General features: G+C 39.3%; 1 long non-coding RNA gene across 2 annotated transcripts in view; it reads left to right on the top strand.

The window, feature by feature from the left end:
• Positions 1-13,629: 13,629 nt before the first annotated feature.
• LOC115285980 overlaps positions 13,630-18,776 on the top strand; it is a 13,454-nt gene continuing 8,307 nt past the window's right edge. For both annotated transcript variants that reach the window (XR_003905787.1, XR_003905793.1), the window contains exons 1-3: positions 13,630-13,671; positions 14,476-14,523; positions 16,857-16,923. This is a non-coding gene — a long non-coding RNA (uncharacterized LOC115285980). The remainder of the gene's footprint in view (positions 13,672-14,475; positions 14,524-16,856; positions 16,924-18,776) is intronic.

Below are 18,776 nucleotides of genomic sequence, written 5' to 3'. Positions count from 1 at the left end.
AATGGAAAGGATGTGATAAATAAAACATGAATTGCTAGGATGGTTTGATTGCTGCCTTCTCACTTGCTTTCCTGGTATAAGATGGTCTCCGAAACTTCACTTTGTTGGGAAAGCTTGTAATTGTACAATGAAATGTTTGGTTAACATAATCCAATTGTTTGTGGCTTAATGGGTGAAGGAATTTCATCTGCTACCAACAGGAAGTGTCAAGATTTCAGCTACAAATGTTCAGTCCATTTGTCAGAAACTATGTAGTATAACATTTTCAACATTTTCAACTTTGTAAATTGTAACATTTTAATCAAATTAACACAAATTGCACATAAATACAAATTGCATATAAACTATATGTTAAAAATAATTTTTTAAAAAGTATAAAGTGAAGGAGTCCCTGGCTGGCTCAGTTGGTAGAGCATGTGACTCTATTTATTTATTTAAATGTTTTTAATCTTTATTTGTTCTTTAAGAGAGAGAGAGAGAGAGAGAGAGAGAGAGCGAGCGCACGCGCATGAGCAGGGGAGGGGCAGAGAGAGGGAGACACAGAATCTGAACCAGGCTCCAGGGTCCGATCTGTCAGCACAGAGCCCAACGCGGAACTCAAACTCATGAACTGCGAGATCATGACCTGAGCTGAAGTCAGATACTTAACTGACTGAGCCACCCAGTTGCTCCTAGAGCGTTTGACTCTTGATCTTGGGGTTGTGAGTTCAAGCCCCATATTGGACACAGAGATTATTTTGTTTTGTTTTGTTTTTTGAGATTACTTTTTTAAAAAGTTTCCAAAGATATTTTTTAAGTATGAAGTAAAAACGGTATTCAAGCTCAACTCAAATGTTGAATTGAATATTTGACTGAACACTGGCTGACTCTGGAATGGAAAGTAATGACTGTATGGAGAAAAATGTTTATTTTTAATTTTTTTAAAATAGTTTATTTATTTTTGAGAGAGAGAGGGTGTGCATGCAAGTGCAAGCAGGAAAGGAACGTTGAGAGAGAGAGAGAGAGAGAGAGAGAGAGAGAGAGAGAGAGAGAGAGAATTCCAAGCAGGCTCTGCACTGATATCCAAGACTCAAACCTACAAACTGTGAGATCATGATCTGAGCTGAAACCAAGAGTTGGATACTCAACTGACTGAGCCACCGAGGCACCCCCAAAAATGTATAAACAGCAGGTCGTTACTTCATTGAAGTTACATTCTTCTTCTCTTTCTTAATATTTTGTTTTTAAGCGATCTCTATAACCAGTGTGAGACTCAAACTCACAACTCTGGGATCAAGAGTAGCATACCCTACCAACTGAGCCAGCCAGGTGCCATTATTCAAGCTACATTCTAAAAAGAAAAAAGTACAGAAGATTATAATAAAGATAATTTAATTTATGGGCTTATCAAAAAATTGCTATTTTTAAAATGAAAGCATAAGATCTTTAAAATTAAAAAGCTACTTGGAAACAAGCTAAAATTATTGATAAAGACAGGAAGAAAAATACATTCAAGTCCCCACTCTAAGTTATTAGTCCACCATTGTTACTGATGAAACCTTACATTAAAACATATTGTGAAACAAGAGAAAGTGACTCACGTACTTTCTTTCATCATGTTTGAATATGGTATGTATGCCTTTAAGTCTCAGCTAATTAATTAAAATCTATGCAGAGTGACAGCAAAGTATCTCATTTATTTATTACTACTGCATAGCATTTAGAGGCAATACTTATTACTGTAGTCTGTAGAGATTTAAAAATCCAATTTGATTAGAACAAATTGTGTAACACTTTGATATATGTAGCAAGATCAGTTAGTACAGGATTTGTTATGTTGTTAAAATATAACATTGCACAAAACTGAATTAGATTTGTTTGCAGGAGATAATACATTCTTGGGTCATGTAAATTAAAAAGAATTTTTATGATGGAAAATCCCAAACATAAGAATAGAGACAATAGTATAATGAACACTCTCATGTACCTGATACCGGGCTTCAATAATCATCAACATATTGTGGCGCTTAAAAATGTGCAATCCATTCTTAGCTTACAGGCAGTTAGAGAACAAGCTGCCTGAGTAGATCTGCTAGTGATGAGTTCTTTCAGCATTAGTTTGAAAAACTGCCTTTGTCTTGAAGATATTTTAAATAAATCTTATTATATTTAAATAAATACTTATCTTTTTTCATTTATTTATTTTTTATCTAGTTTTTAAATTTACATCCAAGTTAGTAGCATTGAGTGCAACAATGATTTCAGGAGTAGATTCCTTAATGCCCCTCACCCATTTAGCCCATCCCCCCCTCCCATAGCCCCTCCAGTAACTCTGTGTTCTCCATATTTAAGAGTCTCTTATGTTTTGTCCCCCTCTTTTATATTATTTTTGCTTCCTTACCTTTATGTTCATCTGTTCTGTGTCTTAAAGTCCTCATATGAGTGAAGTCAAACGATCCTCTTATTTCACTTAGCATAATACCCTCTAGTTCCATCCATGTAGTTGCAAATGGCAAAATTTCGTTCTTTTTGATTGCCGAGTAATACTCCATTGTATGTGTATATCACATCTTCTTTATCCATTCATCCATCGATGGGCTCTTTCCAACTACTGTTGATAGTGTTGCTATAAACACCGGGGTGCATGTGCCCCTTCGAAACGGCACACCTCTATCCCTTGGATAAACATTAGTACAATTGTCAAGTAGTTCTATTTTTAAGTAAATACTGATCTTTAAAGATACTTTCTCTGGGCATAGAACTTTAGGCTGGCAGGGCTCTTTCTAGCACACTGTGTATACTGACTTTCACAATTTGTTGTGAAATCTGATTTCACCAGAAATCTGATTTCATCCCCATCTTTTAACCTTGTTTCCAAGTTACTTGCAAATAGTGCCTTTATCCTCTGATCGATCTCTCTCTCTCTCTCTCTCTCTCTCTCTCAATCTCCCATTGGTATTAAACAATTATGATGTGCCTTGGTGAACTTCTTTGCATATTTCTTGTGCCTGGGATCAGTGGTTCCTGAATCTATGGGTTTATAGTTTTCATCTTATTTAAACAACTTTTAGCTATCATTTCTTCAAATAGGTTCTTCAGATTTCTTTTTTTAATTTTTTTAATGTGTATTTATTTTTGAGACAGAGAGAGACAGAGTGCAAACAAAGGAGGGGCAGAGAGAGAGAAGAAGACTCAAAATCCGAAACAGGGTCCAGGCTCTGAGCTGTCAGCACAGAACCCAATGCAGGGCTCGAACCCATGAACCACGAGATCATGACCTGAACCGACTAAGCCACCCAGATGCCCCAGGTTCTTCACATTTCTTCCCCACCCCTTAGTCTATTATAACATACTGGATGTTTTTACAAATTTCTGTTTTCTTGGATTGTTTCCCTTGGTAGTTCTTCAAACTCATGAATCTTTTCTGCTGCAATGTTGAATCAACCATTTATCCCAAGCAGTGTTTTATATTTCACACGTTATTCTTCATCTCTAGAAGTCTGGTTGGTGTCTTTCCATTTCCCCGTCTCTACTTGACTTTTGAACAAATGGAAGAGTTACAATGTAATGCCTGCAACTCTAACATCTTTGTCAGTTTCAAGTGACTTGACTCATTACAGGTCCTACTTTCCTACTTATTTACATCTTTGGTAGTTTTTCCCTGGATGCTAGACATTAGGAATTTTATCTTCCTAGATACGGGATATCTTTGTATTCTTATAAATCTTTGTTCTGGTACAGTTCCTTGGAAATAATTTGATGCTTTCAGGTCCTGCTTTAAATGCAAGGCAAGACAGAACAGTGCTCAGCCTAGGACTAAGTATTCCCCACAATGGAGGTGAAACCCTCTGTGTACTCTACCCTCATTGATGAGGTTTTCCAGTCTGTCTTCTAGGAACAGACATTATCCCTTGCCCTATTACTCTCAGGTGTTTTTTTCCTCAGCTGCATACGCTGATTAGTACCCTCCTAAAAACTCAAGGACAGTCCTTCCAGATTTCTAGAACTCTGTTTCTGTGCCGCTTTCTTCCCTCTAATACGCTATGCTGCAAACTCTACACCAGACTCTCAGCTCTGTCTCCTAAAATTTCACCAGGCTCTCTCTCTGTGCTCCCCACTCCCTGTGTCATGGCCTAGAAACTCTCTCAAGGCAGTAAGCTGGCGCAAGCATGAGAAATCACCTTGTTTCCTCTCCAGGAGGGTTCACGTCCTTCATTGCCTGATATCTTGAAAAACAGTGTTTTGGGGGCACCTGGGTGGCTCAGTCAGTTAAGCGTATGGGTTCGGCTCAGGTCATGATCTCACAGTTTGTGGGTTTGAGCCCTGTGTCAGGCTCTGTGCTGACAGCTCAGAGCCTGGAGCCTCCTTCAGATTGTGTCTCCCTCCCTCTCTGACAGTCCCCACCTCAAGCTCTGTCTCTGTCTCAAAAATAAATATTTAAAAAATAAAATAAAATAAAATCATAGAAGAGAGTGGAGAAAATGAAAGGACTTCTATTTTAAATTTTTTAAATGTTTTTAATTTATTTTTGAGAGACAGTGTGAGCAGAGGAGGGCAGAGAGAGAGGGAGACACAGAATCTGAAGCAGGCTCCAGACTCTGAGCTAGCTGTCAGCACAGAGCCTGATGCAGCGCTCGAACCCAACTGTTAGATCCTGACCTGAGCCAAAGCCGGACACTCAACTGACTGAGCCACCCAGGCGCCCCAGGATTTCTAGTTTAAAAAAAAAAGAGAAAGAAAAACAGTGTTTTGTATATTTTACCTATTTTTTACTGTTACTCTCCTGTCTCAAACTTTTAACCATTATGTCCCCAGAATAACAAGCAAACATTTGATGAATTCAAGAATAATACCTGGATAGATTTACTTGCTTTCTAAAACTGAGTCAGAAATTGAGTTATACTTGAGAATTAAAGAACATAAAACATTACTACTTTTCATAAGCACTAAACAATGATCATGAGACATTAGCTTTATCATTCTTTTGAATGAAGACTGCCCATTAAAAAACAGAATTAACTATAGCACTACTTACCAGTACTTTTAATACTTAATCCAATTATAAACAAAAGAAAGAAACAGGGTGAATAGTGTCTCAGACGTGTGAGAACCGCCGTGTGTATCTGACTAGAATGAACTGGAAAGACAGCACACTCATCACATTAAATAAAATGCTCCCCGGTTTTCATTTGCCTTGTGTTTATTTGGGATTATTTCTGTTGCTTTTATACATTAGTGAAATTGTATGGGTTTTTTTTTTTCTTACAAAGTAAAGGGAACACTGCATCAAACTTTCCTGTTATATAACCTTCCGTCCTCCCTATCAGCTAACATATTTCTATTGTGTTAGAAAATAATCAAGATAACGGCTTTTAATGATGAATTAATTTGTCATAAACTACAACCACCGTTTTTGGGAATTCCAGTCCGTTCGCTGGGAGTTACTAAGAAAGAAAACAGCGAACCTGCTACTGCAGCCACTTCTACATACCAAACAGACGCAGCAACCCCACGGTATCTCCGTGAAGGGCAGTCAGGCTTGCAGAAGATTTTTTTTGCATCACTGATTTCAAAGCATCTGTTCAGTTAGTTATATAAACTGTAGAAGAATGTGACTTCCCTCTAATTTTCTTCAATTGTTACATAACCCATTTTCTTCAAATTGGTATTAACTTGTAGCTAATATCTATAAGACAAATAGAAACTAAAATGGGAAACAAAGCATACTACCACAACAAGAAATAAGGTTAGGTAGGGGCACCTTGGTGGCTCAGTCAGTTAAGTGTCCAACTCGATTTCAGCTCAGGTCATGATCTCATGGTTCTCGAGTTCGAGCCCCTCACTGGCATTCTCTCTCTCTCCCTCTCTATCTGCCTCCCCCCAACTTGCGCTCTCTCTCTCTCTCTCTCTCTCTCTCTCTCTCCCTCAAAATAACAAATAAACTTAAAAAGAAAACAAAAGAAGTCTCATATCCTGACAGCAGGATTGCAAATTGGTCCAATTACTTTAGAAAACTAGGAGCACTACTAATTAAGCAGCAGACTCACATAATCCTATCATCTAGCAATGCTAACTGTATTAGTTTATCAGGTGGCAGATGGTGAAGTGGCTTAAAACAACAGAAATTTATTTTCTTGGTTTTGGAGGCTGGACGTCGGAGGATCAAATTGCCAGCAGGTTTGGCTTCTGCTGAGGCCTCTTTCCTTGACTTGTACGTGTCTTCTTCCAGTGTCCTCACATGGCCTCTCCTCTCTACGTGCCCGTGTCCAGTGAGTTCTCCGTGTGTTCTGCCTTCTGTTACCAAAACACCAGTCAGACTGGATCAGGGACCCCTGTCAAAAGCCTTATTTTAACTTAATTATTTCTTTAAAGACCCTATCTCCACAGAGGGTCCCGGTCTGAGATATTGGGAGTTAGGGCTTAAACATATGAATTTGCGAGACACACAGTTCAGCCCCTAACACTACCTCTAGGCATTATTAGCCAGAGAAATTTTTGTACATGTTTGAGAATGACAATGGCAGGTTCGTTCTTAATACTAAGCAAAAGACTGTATAATTCAAGTGTGCTCTTTCTATTTTTTTTTAACATTTATTTATTTTTGAGAGGGAGAGAAAGAGAGTGCGTGCCTACACATGTCCCTGTGAGCAGGGGAGGAACAGAGCGAGAAGGAGACAGAATCCGAAGCAGGCTCCACGCTCTGAGCTGTCAGCGCAGCCCGATGCAGGGCTCAAACTCAAGAACCACGAGATCATGACCTGAGCTGAAGTCAGATGCTCAAGAGCCCCAAGTGTGCTCTCTTTTAAAAACAAAATACTGTACTATTGGGGCGCCTGGGTGGCTCAGTCGGTTAAGCATCCAGCTTCGGCTCAGGTCATGATCTCACAGTTCGTGGGTTTGAGCCCCATGTCGGGCTCTGTGTTGACAGCTAGCTCAGAGCCCAGAGCCTGCTTCAGATTCTGTGTCTCCCTCTCTGTCTGACCCTCCCCTGCGCTCACGCTGGCTCTCTCTGCCTCTCAAAAATAAATTAAAAAACCTAAAAAAAATTAAAATTTAAAAAATTTTTAAAAAAGCAAAATACTGTACTAATAGTGAAAAAGAATGAGTTATAACTACATGCATAAATTTGGACTGTAGATTATTAGAAACAGTATTATGTGGGAAAAGATAGTTACAAAAGTATATATGTAAAATAACCCCATTTATATTAAGGCAAAAAAAGGCAAAGATAAGTACTTATTTGGGGGATACATCTAGGTAGCCTTAAAACTATATAACTTTATATATCTTAACTTTGATGTTAGGTATATGTGTTCGTTTTATTATTCATTCACAGAGTAATAAAAAAATGTATTTGATCTTGATTCCTGGTTTGGAGCTGAAAAACACTTGGCATTTCCTGAGAGATAGGAATGTGTTGTTATTCTGGAGTCCCTTTCAAGTTTATGTGAGTTCATGGTAATGAGGGACTCAAGCAGGGAGTGGGGATGTGAGGACCCTAGATAGATTCAGGATGGAAGCTGGTCACCTGAAAAGCGACCAGTGTAATCAGGTCATTACAGGGCAGGAACTTTCAGGCCCCTCCTCCTTTTTCCAGGTAGGGGAGAGGGACTAGAGATTGAGTTCAATCACAGTCAATGATTTAATCAAGCATATCTACTCAATGAAATCTCACAGAAAACCTGGAAACGACCAGGCTCGAGCTTCCAGGTTGGTCAATACATCGATGTGCTGGAAGGTGGCATCCCAGACAGGTGGCAGAAGCTCTGCGCCCCCGCCCTCCATACTTTGCCCTAAAATCTCTTCCATTTGCCTGTTTCCCTTGTATCCTTTACAATAAAACTGTAACAGTAGCACATCACTTTGCTAAATTCTGTCATCATTCTAGAGAATTTTTATCCCTGGGGAGGGGCGTGATGGTCATGGGCATCCCCCAAATTTGTAGTTAGCTAAGTAGAAGTGGAAGTAGTATGGGGCTCCTGGAGACTTGTGGCTGGTTCTGAAGTCAGGGCAGTCTTGTGGGACTGAGCCCTTGCTTGACTTGTGGGTCTGCACTAATTATACTTAAATTATAGGATACCAAATTGGTATCAAAGGATTGCAATTGACTTTAAAAATAAAGAAGAGGGGTGCCTTGATCTTGGGGTCATTTGAGCCCCAGTGATTAAATAAATACATGTAAAAATAAAGGATTGTTATTGAAATAAATGTATCTTTATTTTTTTAATGTTTACTTCTTTTTCAGAGAGAGACAGTGCGAGCCAGGGAGGGGCACAGAGAGAAGGAGAGGGAGACACAGAATCCAAAACAGGCTTCTGGATCTGAGCTGTCAGCACAGAACCCAGTGCAAGGCTCAAATCCATGAGCCGTGAGATCATGACCTGAGCCTACGTTGGACACTTCACCACTGAGTGCCCCTGAAACAATGTATCTTTAAATGAGATGTATGCATGTATCACATGCTATCTTCCCTCACTTATATATTATGTATTTAATAAGGAAAAATTCAACTACATGCATTTAAAACCGATAAAAAACTATGAAGAAGCACATACCTTTAACCATGGGGCAAATGTTACCCATTGGTCTTAAGTCTTGAAAGAGCTGATATTGCCTGTAGCCTCACATTTGAAATTTTATCTTTTAGTCTAACAAGAAGAGCTTCATTCATTTTAGGCACAACACATTATCAATCTGGCCTTTTTCCAGCATATTTCCCAAGAATTTATTTAGAATCTGGCACACTAAAAACTGAACTTCATGCTATTTGCCTCAGTCCTGAAAAAAAAAATCAAATTACTCCCAGGTGGCATTATAACGACAACCATTTGATTTCCCCCAGGTTGAGAATTGCAGAATTTAATAATAACTCATGAGGAAACTACAACTCATGGAAATATATATATGTTAATTTCATGCATAGGTACACTAAATATATTTAATACAGTCTTACTAAAATATATTTAACATAGTCTCAAAGTAACCTTTACTTGAAATAATATTTGCCAAATAACAAAAATGCAATAATTTTTGGACCAAAAAAAAGAACACCTCTTTTACCTTCCTATGTACTCGTTTAAATATATTTACCTCAAACTGGTTCTTAAGTTTTTAAAATTAAAGCTAGCATTACAGAGGTGCTGGTGGCTCCGGTGGTTGAGCACTGAGCATCCGACTTTTGCTTTCTGCACAGGCCATGATCAAATGGTTTATGAAGCAGTATTGGGCTCTGTGAGATCTAAACCCACCCCCCCCCATGCCTCCCCGACTCACACTTTCTCTCTCTCAAAATAAACTTAAAAAAAAAAAAAGCTAGCATTATAAAAGTAAACAAAATAAATCTAGCATTATAAAATAAACTGGCTTGTGATTGTAATCATATTTTATCATACAGAAAAAATATTTATAAGATGGCCTTCACAGGACATAAGTATGTGTGCATATACATATACCATCTTATCATCGCATATAAATTTAGACCCTTAGCTCTCTTTTCTCTAAATTGTGCAAGCTCTTGGGGTGCCCGGGTGGCTCAGTTAGCTGAGTGTCCCACTTTGGCTTAGGTCATGATCTCGTGGTTTGTTAATTTGAGCCTCACCTCAGGCTCGCTGCTGTCACTGCGGAACCTGCTTTGGATCCTCTGTCCTACCCCCACTCTTCCACTGTTTGTCCTGTCTCTCAAAAATAAAATAAACATTAAAAAAATAAAATAAATTTTGCAGTCAAGTGCTCTATCCCTGAGAATAAAATAAATTTTATAAGCTCTTAAAGCTTTAAACCCAGTAATTTTTAAGTTTACTTATTTTGAAAGATAGGAAGCAGCAGAGGGGCAGAGAGAGGGAGAGAGAATCCCAAATAGGCTCAGCGCTGTCAGGGAGGAGCCCAACATGGGCTCGAACTCATAAACTGTGAGATCATGACCCGAGCTGAAATCAAGAGTTGGACACTTAACCAACTAAGCCATCCCGACACCCCAAACCCAGTAAATTTTTAAATGATACATACACTCAATTAAAATGATACATACACTTTAATTAAAAAATGACAAAACCCCAGAATACTTTCAAGAGAAGGTAAAATAATTAAAATAACTTGAAATGCCTTCTATTTGGCTAAATGAAGTAAAATAAACTGCTGCAAATTCTATTTCTCACTCTGCTGCAGGTTCATATTTACAGACTATCATAATGTATTTAAGGTATGAACAAGTGCCTTCCAAAGATTGTTTTAATGATAGCCAGAAATATAAAACCAATCTTCACAAACTACGTGGATAAGTCTTTTATCCCTAGCACAGACCTAAGACTATTTAAGATATTAATTTGTTCCTTAATAATTCTTAAATGCCTATCCAGGAGGAGAAATTATTAAGGAAAATAGACTTGGATAATAATTTACTTCTGTTTCTCCTGTTTTTGAATTACTTCTATTACGGAGCAAGGCAGCACAGATTTTTTATTACAAAAGATTCTTTTGATTCTTCTACACATCCTTCAATCTTAGAAAAATGTACCAAATATACATACAGTTCAGTTTAAAAAAAAAGGAAAGAAAAAACCACGAGTGTCAATTCAACATTCCCTTTTCTAATTATGCTTTCCTATAAGATAGCAATTTCTTTCTGATATGCTGTTTATCATTGTAACTCATATTCCCACACTGTAATTTCACTTACAGGTTTTCTTGTCTATCATAAAATGTCCCCTCGGTTTCCAACCTCTTCCTCCTCAAAAAAAAAAAAAAGCAATACCTCCCATACTTGGCTGCTGGGTATAGAACGGACCACTCTATGAAGGGCAGCTTTGGTGTTTATCACATTTACAAATACATTTACGATAATGGGTACGTAGGTGGCTCAGTCGGTCAAGCCTCAGACTCTTGATTTCAGCTCACATCATGATCTCAAGGTTTTGTGAGTTCCAACCACAAGTTGGGTTCTGGCAAAGAAGTACAGAAGGATTCTCTCCTTCTCTTCTCTCTCTGCCTCTTGAAGCCCCACTTATTCTGTCTCTGTCTCTCCGAAAATAGGCTTAAAAGAAATACATTTCAAAATACAAATCAAAACCACAACAAGATACCACCTCACACCCATCAGAATGGCTAACATTAACCCCTCAGACAACAACAGGTGTTGGCGAAGACGCGGAGAAAGAGGATCTTTCTTGCACTGCTGGTGGGAATGGAAACTGGTGCAGCTACTCTGGAAAACAGTATGGAGGTTCCTCAAAAAATTAAAAATACAGCTACCCTATGACCCAGCAATTGCACTACCAGGTACTTATCCAAGGGATATAGGCATGTTGTTTCAAAGGGGCACATGCACCCCAATGTTTATAGTAGCACTATTGACAATACCCAAAGTATGGAAAGAGCCCAAATTTCCATTGATGAATGAATGAATAAAGATGTGATATAAAGGCACTTGGGTGTATAGAGGCACTTGGGTGGTTCATTGGTTAGATGTTTGACTTTGGCTCAGGTCATGATCTCATAGTTTGTGGGTTCGAGACCCACATGAGGTTCTGTGCTGACAGCTCAGAGCCTGGAGCCTGCTTCACATTCAGTGTGTCCCTCTCTCTCTGCCCCTCTTCTGCTCATGATCTGTCTCTCTCTCTCTCTCTCTCTCAAAAATAAATGTTAAAAAAAATTAAAAAGAAAATAAATAAACATAAAAAAGATGTGGTATACATATACAATGGAGTATTACTATGCAATCAAAAAGAATGAGAACTTGTCATTTGCAACTACATGGATGGAATTAGAGAGTATTATGCTAAGAGAAATTACCCAGTCAGAGAAAGACAAATATCATATGACTTCACTCATATGAGGACTTTAAGATACAAAACAGATGAACGTAAGGGAAGGGAAGCAAAAAGAATATAAAAACAGGGAGGGGGACAAAACATGAGACTCTTAAATATCTAGAACAGAGGGCTACTGGAGGGGTTGTGGGAGAGAGGATGGGCCGAATGGGTAATGGGTATTAAGGAATCTACTCCTGAAATTGCTGCACATATGCTAACTAACTTGGATGTAAATTTAAAAAATTGATTTAAAAAATACATTTCCTATTTGACCCAGTTCTGTTCAATCTGACAGTTGTCAGTGCAAATGTAGGAAATGATATTCATTAAAACATTTTTTCTAGAGGACCTGGCTGGCTCAGTTTGCAGAGCACAGGCTGCTGATCTCAGGGTTGTGAATTTGAGCCCCACCTTGGGTGTAAAGCCTATATTTAAAAAAAAAATGCTTTGAATCTGTAAATGCTGGAAACGAGTGTGTACATATAGTTGATTGGCTATAAATTGGAGTATGTCCACAAAGTGGAATATGTGACAGTTAAAAAAGGCGGGGGAAATGAGGAAATGTAACTAGATAGTGTGGAGTATCCAGAGTATACTATGAAGTGAAAAAAGCAAAGTGCAAAACTGTGTAGAAAGTATTGAAGAAGGAATGGAGGGAAATAAGAATGCATAGTCACATTTGCTTGTATTTGCATGAAGACTGGAAGGATAAACAAAAAACTGATTCAAAACAGTTACCTGAAGAAAACTATGAGTGCAGTACTGGATGGGGACTAGGAAGGAGAGGGCATTCCTATGTAGTTTGTGCTTATAAAATACTTATTGATCAATGTCGTGTGAAGTCTGAGTTAAAATAAAAACTTCTGCACCTAAATTTTTTCTATTTTTTAAAAATTATAATAAAAGGCAATAAATATAGGGAACCTGGGTGGTTCAGTTGGTTAAGAAGCAAGCAGACTCTGGATCTCAGCTGAAGTATTGATCTTAGAGCTGTGAGCTGGAGCCCAGGAGTTGGGTCACCACCACTACCCTCCTCCACCCCCTCCCACAGGCACTGGGTATGGAGTCAGAAAAAAAGGGGGGGAGGCGATAGCTATATCAATCTGAAGAATCGCTGGTTTGTAAGAAAGATGCAGTCATTTGCACTCATCTTGTCAAATTTTAATAAGTGTGTTTTGTTAAAATCATTACAGGGCAGAAACATAAATATGTATTTATATATGTATTTTAAACCTAGTTTAATGAAATGAAAATGTATGTTAAAAGAGACACAAAACCATGATTATTAAACACAATATGGGTCTCTAAATAAGTAAGCCAGGTAAGCTGGTACTAAAACTCAAAATTCCCTAGAATTGTTTTGCGATGACCGTGAGATTAGCGTGCGCTCAAAGGGTCACTGGGGGCTGCTGGGAGCGCGGGGGACGGCGGGCGAGGCTGGGGCCGCGCTGACCTGGTGGTAGGTGCGGCTCAGCGCCACCACGAGCTCCGCCCGGCTCGGGTGCGCTGCTGCGCCGGCTGAAAGCAGACTCCTACGCCGGCAGCAGCCTCTTCTCCCCCGCCACGGCGCCGGGACTTGGCGGTGACGAGCCTCGTCCGCGCTGGGGGGGTCTAGCGAGACCGAACGACCGCACCACCAAACCCCCAAAGCGACCCAAGCTCGATGCGTCTGCAGCTGAGCACCAAGAGCAAGGTTACCGCCAGAGAATTCAAAGAACTCCCGCTGGAGAAGCAAATACCGCGAGACTGCCGCGAGAGCGCTGGGAGGCGAAAATTTCGGCCCCGGCCGCCGTTTTGCGCGTGCGCAGAGGGCTGAGCCAGACTTTTTTTTTTTTTTTCCCCCCCTTTTCCCCCGTCTGGAAGTGAGATGTTTGTGAGTGCTGAGGTTAGGCCGGAAGTGGTGTTGCTTAGGGAATGGGGTGGGGACGAGCTGAACCGCCGCTGGTCGGCGAAGCGGGAGGTTTGTGGAGCTGGGCTGGAGGTGAGAAGAAAGGCAGCCTCTGATAGGAATGGACCAGAGTCTGCTAACGGGAGATATCCCGGGTTTCATTGGGGGAGGCACCTTCTGGTTTCGCCCAGGGGACGAATTAAGGCTTTCAGCGGGGAGGGAGACAGCAGTCCGGGGTCTGAGCAGAGCTATTCTAGGGTGGGTTGGAAGGGGCAAGCTGAAATTCTCAGAAGGTCTGGTTGGGCCCCAGAGGACTGGAGGGGAGTCAGGAATCCGCTAGGAAGAGGATAACATGTGAATATACCTAAAGGTGATGTCTGCAAGTTCCTACCCTTGAGGTCTAGTGTCCTACCTGATGCATCAAAGCAATACGGGAAACCAAAAGTACAGGAGATGAAAGGTAATATTAGGTTACTGATTATGAGACAGATCTGCAGTGTTTTCAGGAGGGAATCAAGCCTTACATATCCTTTACAAATGAAGAATATACAGACAAAAGTATAAATCATACATTGTGTATTCGCCACTTAATTGCAGAAATAAACTACATAAATTGTTTGATAATATAAATTGAAGTCCTTTGCTCCACCCTATTTCATTCTGTTACCTCTTGCCCAGGTGCCAAGCACCTTTATGTTTTAATTTTAATTACATATACAGTACTGTTTTGCATAATTTTAACAATTTCAGCAATGTATATATCCTTTTGTAGCTTGCTTGTTTACTTCATCTTGTTTTCAGATTTACCAGTGTGATGTAACTGGTTCATTCATCATAACAGCTGAACAGGTATTCCCTTATATTAATTTTTCAGTATTTATCTTTTTTTTTGGCTTTGTATGCCAAGTGCCTGATACATTGTGAGTTCCTGAATGTTAGTTAAGTGAATGAATGCTGTAGCATTTGAATGCTGTTTCAATCCTGAAACAAATGCAGAAATCTTTTAAAGAATGAATAGGATCTCAAATGACTTAAGAATATTCCATACAAAAAATAAGAGTCAGAAGCGGAATCGTGGACGTGCTCGATGAATTTCAAGAACTTTGATAGTCTTAGAGCTTAAAATGTAGAGTTGTATGAAAAATAAGATGAGGCTTAGATTTAAAGATCTTGTCCTGAGGAGAATGCACTAGCTGAGAACCATTAGAGGCTTTTGAGAAAACTAATCAAAACTATTTTTTATGAGTACCTGACAATAACAATAAATAATAAGCTGTATTTTTATTTTTATTATTTTTTAATGTTATTTTGAGAGAGACAGAGCACAAGTGGGGTTGGGTTAGAGAGAGAGGGAGACACAGAGTCTGAAGCAGGCTCCAGGCTTCCAGCTGTCAGCACAGAGCCTGACCCCGGGGCTCAAATTCACAAACTGAGATCATGATGTGAGCTGAAGTCAGACACTTAACCAACTGAGCCACCCAGGCAACCCCAAAAACTGTGTATTTAGAAGATAAAAGATATGAGATTTAGTGTCAGAGAATTAAAGACCAGCTGTTATGCTTACAGCAATAATGATCATGGCATTAAACATCTAAGACAATCATGCATGCTTGCTTAAAATCCTGAAACATTTTCCTAGGCCATTCACAGCACCGCCTTCCTGAAGAACTATTTCACACCTTCCTCCACTTGCAACATCTTCTGCCTCTGTGTTCCACTTAGCTGATGTCTTGCATCCTGTTTCATTTAAAAAGGACTTCCCCCCTCCAGGGAGCCTGGCAGCCTGCCGTCAGAACAGCTTGAGACTCTTAATCTCCTGAGGTTAGGAGTTTGAGCCCCACTTTAGGAGTAGAAATTACTTCATAAATAAACAAACAAACAGACAAAAAGGAAAGGATTTTGCCATGCTTTCATCACCATTTCTAGTAGGTCTATATCCTGTTACTCATACATTACCTCTACTATTATTGTAGGTGAATTGTCTGATTTAGGAGAGGGAGGAGCTCTTTAAGAATATTTTTGAGGGTGCCTGGGTGGCTCAGTCCGTTGGGCATCAGACTCTTGATATTGGCTCAGCTGATGACCTCATTGTCTATGGGTTCAGTCCTGTGTTGGGCTCTGTAATGGCAGTATGGAGCCTGCTTGGGTTTCTCTCTCTCCCTCTCTCTCTGCCCCTCCCTCACTCCTGTGAGTACACCCTCTCAAAATTAAACAAACCTAAAAAAAATGGGGCACCTGGGTGGCTCAGTCTGTTGGGCACCCAACTTTGGCTCAAGTCATGATCTCATGGTTTATGGGTTCAAGCCCCACATTGGGTTCTGTGCTGATAGCTGAGAACCTTGAGCCTGCTTCAGATTCTGTGTTTCCCTCTCTCTCTGCCCCTCCCCTGCCCACATCCTGTCTCTCTCTCTCAACAATAAATAATAAAAAATTTTTTTAATACTTTTTGAATACAACAATCTGAAGCATAGCCAATTATAAACTCCCAAGAAGATTGGGTTGAAATAGGAGTAGTAAAAATATTTTTAAAAAATGATTAAATGACAGTTGGTTTTGTCTAAAAGAATAGTAATTCACACTTATAATAATATAAATGAGACACCAGTATTTTACGTGAGTTATTTTTAGGTAGATTTAAGTGTTAAGCTTTATAAACTAAATCTAAACATAGTTTACATTTATGTTTGTATAGGACTGTTCTTTCTGCTACTTAACATTATAAGCAGTTTATTGTGAAATAAGATGTCGATTATGCTATTTTAAGGAATATGTTTTACTAGCCTTTGTATTACATATTACCATCCTGTTCAAATGTAGTTTGGTCATTTAATTTTCACTGACTGGTAAAACTAGTGTCATTCATTCTCTCATTTATTTCAAACACATTTACTGAGTACCTACCATATGATAAACACATTCTAGGAACAGGTAGATAAGATTCATTAGTGCAAAATCAGTAACCTGAAACCATATCACATGACTATATTAACGCATCTTAGTACATAAGAAACCTTCCACCACAACTAGTTGGTCACCTTAATTGAAATTCTGTCCTAAAGGACAGCTACATTGTATGCACGTCTGATTAAAGAGCATTATTACTCAGAAATGACAACAGTCAATCTCAATGCATAAATCTTAAGCATCCGTGCACATATTTATGATCTCTTATGTTTTGGCAGAAGGGATCTGTCACAGCAGAGCCCATCCGGGCTGTGGAATTACACTGATGTACTCGGTCATGTTATGGTATGTGTACGCTCTGATGTGCGTTGACTTCTAATTCCGGATATGTCTCTTCACATTAAAATTCCACAACTTATGACTAGACCAAAAACTTCAGGTTTGAGCCTATCCCCCCAAACTCACTTCTCATTAAGGCACCTTTCAGAGACAAGTTAAGAAAAGGGAGGGCAAACTAAAGAGTTTGGAGCACATTTAGCTCCATTTTTCTTTTATTGAGACACACTTTTCTTTACCTATATAAGGTAAATATCTATAAAATACCTGGGGATCATGGCATATTTTACCCTTAAAATTGTAATGGTTGGAGGGGCATCTGGCTGTCTCAGTTGGAAGAGCATGCTACTTTTCATCTTGGGGTTGAAAGTTCAAGCCCCATGTTGGGTGAAGAGATTACTTTAAATAAAACAAAACAAAAAACCTCACTATAGTGGTTTAAGATTTCTTTTAGAGAAAGAAGTATTAAAACAAGTGAGCTTCCTTATTGGAAATTTTAACAGAGGAAAAGAGTCAATAATTGTTCTCTTTTCACCTTTAAGGGCAGCTGTATATCTGAATCAGATTGTGTCTAAGGCTACTGTAAATTTCCCTCCAACTCTTCTTATTCATTAATAGGAAATCTAGATCCAGTTGATTTCCCAACAGCTTAGTTCTCCTTTAAACATTGATGATAGTACACCATCCAAGAGAAATAAACTCTTTCACCCCACTAACCTATCTTGCCATAGAGAATGTGAGTAAAACTTTGCCTTTTTCAGACCACAGTGAACTATTTGGAACATGTCATCTTTCATGGAAACCACTAGCCAGGATTAAGTCAAAGGCGTCTACCAGTCGCTGAATTCTCTCTCAAATGCACATCTTTTTAAGTATAGTCTGGTACTGTATGCATTAGATTTCTAGTTCCTTAGACTACTTAGCCATAGTTAAAGCGTTTATAATAACTAGCCAGGTTGATAAATAAACCCTGCCCTCTCCCTGTCTGTTGGTCTTCCTGACGCACCAACCTTTTATATTACTATAAACAGAAACCTATGCCCAGAGAGTGCTAGCCTAGAGAGAAGGCGATGCATTTTGTACGATTGCACTTACAACTTAATCCTCTGAAAGCATCTCCCGTTTCCTTACATGGCGTCTGCTGCCACCTTCCTAGCACCTCCCTGAAGCTGCATTCCAACAGTGCTCCAGGATGAAGCTTTTCGTAAAGTATCAGCCCTTAAATTCAAGAGTGAACATTTGTCTAGTGCTAAACTGACCAAATAGGAGCGATTTTTCTTGACCAGCTCTTCACATCCCTGTTTTTCACTGAATGATGCTGCATCGTGGGACTCATCTCACAGCCATCTTTACTCCTGCCTGAACCTTCAGATCTGTACCCTTCAGTTCTAATTTGCTTCTCTTTTCTGACCTTCCATATCAGAGAGACCAACAAGGTACCTGAGTAGCATGCTAGGCCGTTATGACTCATGAGATCCTCAGAGTAGTCCCTTAGGCATTTGAAGTCACCCAGTAAGAATGAGTTAACATTGACACCATTGCCGAAAAAAAAAAAATCCATCAACAACTACACTTTGTCTATAATGCGTAGTCAGTGTCTGCAATTATGGTATGCTCCAGCAACAAAAAAGGTACACAGCCTTTCGCTGGGATCCTCATTTAAAATGAAAGAAAATGCAAAATGCTAATTGATTCATGATGTGGTTTCATCTTAGCTTGGGCAAACCATGCAGTATTTAATATATAGTAGCAGAATATTTACTATTGAAGCTTGAAAAGATGTGAGTTCTTTGTGTACCATCTTTCATTTATGCATGTGAGAGGGTTTTCTTTTCTTAATATTTTTACATTGTAGTACTTGT

This window comes from Suricata suricatta, chromosome 1, assembly GCF_006229205.1.
Source record: "Suricata suricatta isolate VVHF042 chromosome 1, meerkat_22Aug2017_6uvM2_HiC, whole genome shotgun sequence".
Classification (NCBI taxonomy): domain Eukaryota; kingdom Metazoa; phylum Chordata; class Mammalia; order Carnivora; family Herpestidae; genus Suricata; species Suricata suricatta.
The sequence above is the reverse complement of the archived record's forward strand: the minus strand, read 5'-3'. Positions and strand labels throughout refer to the sequence as shown.